The 5,033-nt window shown below is 42.3% G+C and overlaps 1 long non-coding RNA gene across 1 annotated transcript in view; it reads left to right on the forward strand.

Annotated features, from left to right (window-relative positions):
* Positions 1 to 934, forward strand: part of LOC103462293 (uncharacterized) — a 25,677-nt gene extending 24,743 nt beyond the window's left edge. The window contains exons 4-5 of the long non-coding RNA XR_001776438.1: positions 390 to 473; positions 626 to 934. This is a non-coding gene — a long non-coding RNA (uncharacterized LOC103462293). The remainder of the gene's footprint in view (positions 1 to 389; positions 474 to 625) is intronic.
* Positions 935 to 5,033: the final 4,099 nt, after the last annotated feature.

Genomic DNA, 5,033 nt, shown 5'->3' on the forward strand with positions numbered 1-5,033 from the left:
TGAGCAGTTTTATGGTAAGTTTTTCAATATTACTTTGATCTTAAATGTGTTTATTGAAAAATAAGGGCATTGTTTTGTGCCTATACTAATCCTGGTTATTTTGGGGCAAAACAGATATTTTTAATAATTGAGGTCATGTCTCATTTTGTATTATTTTCATCTTGCCCACCGCTCCAGGCCTAAGTATAAAATCCTGCGAGATTTTGTGAGATTTGAGTTTTTAAAATAGGGCGGGGCCTATTGTTTGATCTGGGAGAGCATGTGGTGGACAAAGAAGTGTGAGGTTGGCTGCTCCAGGTAGGCTTTTAATTGTTGTGATAGTAATCACTTGTTTTTCATTTTTTATTATGATGTGCTTAGGGACGTGCTTAAATGTGCCTCTGTTCCAGAACAGCTGAGTTAGATGATTGCATGACCGTCTGCAGCCATCAAGAAGTGGAGAAGGATGTTAATCATCCACGGATTAAATCCAGGTGAGACAGAAAGAAAACACTTAGAACATGTAAAGCAGTTGAAACACTGAACTAAACCTGCTAATGAATCTTTCAATGTCTTTCAGAACTTTTCAAATGTTTATCATATTTCTAACCGGCACCTTCCTCACTTTTATTTTTGTGTTTTTCAGTCGTTGCTCTGCAGTTTGACCGAAAGCTGACTCTTGAGGGCTGGAGCGAAACTGTCAAGAAGTGGCTTCATTACACACCAGAACGAGAGGAAGACATCGCAAGGAATCAAAGTGACGCCAACCAGAGTCAAACTAGGGTTACCACAACTTGTACTGTTTCCCTAGTTCATACAATACAAAGCTTAACCTCATGGACTCTGTTCTTCTGTGGACAACAGACTGTTGTTTTGACAGTCAAAAAGGTGTCAAATATGTTTAAAGATCTGTCCCTCTTTTCTTAAATAAAATGTTATATCAAACCCATATTGTCATTTTTAACCTTTTGTACACAGGTCTGCCAAGGTCTGCCAGTAATATAGTGTGTTTAACACAAGTGAAGAAACTTTTAGTGGCATGTTATGATGTAGACCTGTCGGATGTAAAAATGTACATAAATCATTAGCTTTCATTCAATATAAATGCAACACAAATCTGAATGTAGATCCACATTCAGATGATGGTTGAATCAACGTTGATTCCTAACTGATTCAATAATATTTGTACCGCACTTTTCATTAGAAAAAATCTCAAAGTGCTACACAGTGCAACTAAAATCGTAGATAAAATCAACATAAAAACCATGTGGAGGCAGAGTAGGCTTGCTTAAATAAAAAAGTCTTTAAGCCTCTTTTGAAATCATCCAGTTGTTGTGGAGCTCTCAAATAATCCGGGAGAGAGTTCCAGAGACGGGGGGGCAGCCACAGCGAATGCCCGATTTCCCATGGTCCTTAATCTGGATCGAGCAAGGTGGAGGAAGTTGCAGTCTAGTGATCGTAGAGATCTGGTGGATGAATGTGGAATGAGAAGGTCCTTCAGATAATCCGGCAAAGTTCTGTTTAAAAATTGATGGGTAATGAGAGCCATTTTGTACTGAATTCTGTAGGTGACAGGAAGCCAGTGAAGATCATGCAGAATCGGTGTAATATGGGCAGATTTCCGGATTCTCAATAAAATCCTGGCTGCGCTGTTTTGAATGTATTGAAGCTTCTGAAGATGTTTTTTATGGATTCCAATGAACAGAGAGTTGCAGTAGTCGAGCCTGGAGGAGACAAAGGCATGGACGAGAGTCTCGGCATCAGAGAAAGAGAGAGATGGACACATTTTGGAGATATTACGAAGATGAAAGAAACAGGTTTTAAATAGATGCTTAATATGATTTTCAAATGAAAGATGAGAATCCATTCTAACTCCAAGATTTGTAACTGTGGTGGAAAGGGGGATGTCTTGTCCAGAAAAGAAAATAGTTGTCAAAGTTGAAGATTGAACCTGGTGAGGTATTCCGATTAACATGGCCTCAGTTTTGGAGCAGTTTAACTGAAGAAAGTTCTGATTCATCCACGTCCTTATCTCTTCCAGGCCGGTGATGAAGGCAGTGATTGAAAATGGGGATGATGATACTCCAGTTCTAATGTAAAGTTGTATATCGCCATCATAGCAGTGGAAGGAGATGTTGTGCTGATTAATGATTTGACCCAAAGGCAGCATGTAGAGGGAAAATAGCAGGGGCCCCAGGACTGACCCTTGTGGGACACCACAGGAGACAGAGACAGCCTGGGACTTGGCCATGCCAAGGCTAACATATTCCAGCCGATTGGAGAGGAAAGATTTAAACTAGTCCAGAACAGTGTCACAGAGACCGACCTCCACATGAAGACGGTGTAGGAGGATATTATGGTCCACAGTGTCAAAGGCTGCAGTAAGATCTAGGAGGACAAGGAGAGAAGTAGAACCGATATCAGCTCCCATGAGGATGTCATTAGTAACTCTCAGCAAAGCGGTCTCAGTGCTGTGAGCAAAACGGAACCCAGACTAAAATTTCTCATACAGAGAGTTTTGTTGTAGGTGGAGCTGCAGCTGAGCAGCAACAGCCTTTTCCAGCACTTTTGACAGGAAAGGGAGGTGAGAGATTGGACGGTAATTGGAAAGAACATCTGGATCCAAGGTAGATTCCTTTAGAAGAGGTTTGATAATAGCTGTTTTAGGAGGCAATGGCACATTACCAGATTTCAGGGATTTGTTTATTATTTGTGTGATTAGTGGGCTTATTGCAGCATGATTAGATTTTCTGAGTGATGAGGGGAAGGAATCCAGGATGATGGCTTCATTTTCTTGATTATAGTCTCCACTTCACTCTGAGCAACATCGTCAAAGCAGCTCAGGGACCCATGATGTGCCAGGGTAGATGCCAGTCGAAGATCAGGGAGGCTGTGGAGCTGAGATCTAATAGAGTTAACTTTGTTTTTGAAGAATGAGAGAAACAGGTTGCATTTTTCAGTCGAATCCTCAGCATAAGTTTGTTGATTGGGATTGAGGAGATGGCTTATTGTAGAGAAAAGCTGTTTAGAATTTCCCGGACAGCTGTTGATGATGTTGGAATAATACTTAGATCGTGCTTCCTTAAGAGAAAAGGCATACGTTTTCTGATGTTCCTTATATGCCTGCTTGTGTATGGAGAGACCTGATTCTTTTACACGTCTCTCGATAGCACGACCAACAGCTTTCATGTTCCGCAGCTCATCAGTGTACCAAGGGGCTGAGCGGGAGAATGACACCAGCCTCGACTTCAAAGGAGCATGGAGCTCCAAAAGCTCCTGGAGAGATTGATTATAGTAATCCACAGAGTCGTTTGCAGATGAATGATTGACAGCAGTCAAGGAGTGAAGAGCAGAAGACAAAGCTTCAGGGGAAATATTTTTCAAGTCGCGGAACTGAATAAGACGTTTAGGATTTGGAGCAGACAAAGTTGAAGGCACTTCTAGAGAGATGACACTGTGGTCCGAGACACCCAGGTCATATACAGATAAGTTGTTGATAGTTACAGTGTCTGTGATCACCAGGTCCAGAGTATGCCCCCTGTTGTGTGTAGGGGCGTCAACAAGCTGAGTGAGATTAAGCGAGTCCAGAAGAGACTTAAAATCTGCTGCCAGAGGGGAGGAAGGATGATCAATATGGATATTTAAATCTCCAAGTACGATGTTTTTTACAGAACGGGCACAGAAAGAGGTGAGGAGTTCATGCATCTCTGAGTTAAATGAAACATGAGGTTTTGGAGGCCGATAAAGCAATACAATATTCATCTGGAGAGGGGCTTTGAGATTGAAGGCCAAACATTCAAAGAAGAAAAGTCCTGAAGAGCCAGATGGGACAATTTTAAATTACTGCGGTAAATGACGGCCAGACCACCACCGCGGCCCGTGCGGCGAGCTCTCTGCAGATAGCTATATCCAGAGGGACAGGCTGCATTGAGGGAACTGTATACATCCGTTTGGTGCCATGTTTCAGTAAGGCACATAAGGTCCAAATTCTTCTCCAGAATATGGTCATGAATAAGACAGGATTTGTTGGACAATGATTGAACATTGAAAAGTTCTATTGTAACACTGGCTGGAGTAGAAACCTTTTGAAGAGGTTTCAGCAGACTGAAATCCACTCCATATTTTTCTTGCCCCTTCATGCATTGTGTTCTTCCAGCCATATTAGGGACCACAGACGCTGCGTTCTGATGACGTAATCGATGCGCGGCATGTCCGGTAGACCAGAAGGAAACCATGGGGCCAGACCCAGCCCGCCGATGATAAACATTTCTCCTCCGAGAGCCTCTATGTACATAGCGAGGTCTACGCAGAAGACCCAGTCGTTTTAAGATGGAAACACAAGGTGGGATGGAGCAGTTGTTAAGTCCAATCAGCTGGGAAGAAGAATAGGTCAACATCGACGAGCCAGCCAAGCCGGGAGAAGCTAGCATAGAGCTAACCACCAATAGCAGACCCATGGCTCCAAAACAGATATTCAGGAAGCAGAGCGATGTAATCCACAGCATAACTTGAAGAATAACAGGAGAAAATCCAGTAAGAAATGACGGCAGCTGGCCACGACAGAGCGGCTTGTTTTTCGCGGAGAAGCGGCGAACATTCAACGCCAGCGTCCTCTTCCGACGAGTCCAAAGTGTCCAAAAGAATCAATGTAGAATCAACACAAATATGCGTGCAGATCCACGTTCAGATGATGGTTCAATCAACGTTGATTCCTAACCGATTCAATGTAGAATCAACACAAATATGCATGCAGATGCACGTTCAGATGAAGGTTGAATCAATGTTGATTCCTAACTGATTCAATGTAATATCAAAACAAATATGCATGTAAATTGACATACAGATGATGGTTGAATCAACATTGATATGTCAGTTATGGTTGAAACCCTAACAACGATTCAACATACAAGTGACCGACCACTTTCAATGTTGTTTCAATGTCAGCATTCAACGTTGATTCAATGTTTCTGGCTGACATTGATTCAATGTTGTTTCAATCATTCTGTGCTATCTGGGCAGTTAGGTAACAGGGTATGAACTTCGTTCAGTGTCAT

The sequence above is a fragment of the Poecilia reticulata genome, linkage group LG3 (assembly GCF_000633615.1).
Source record: "Poecilia reticulata strain Guanapo linkage group LG3, Guppy_female_1.0+MT, whole genome shotgun sequence".
Lineage (NCBI taxonomy): Eukaryota > Metazoa > Chordata > Actinopteri > Cyprinodontiformes > Poeciliidae > Poecilia > Poecilia reticulata.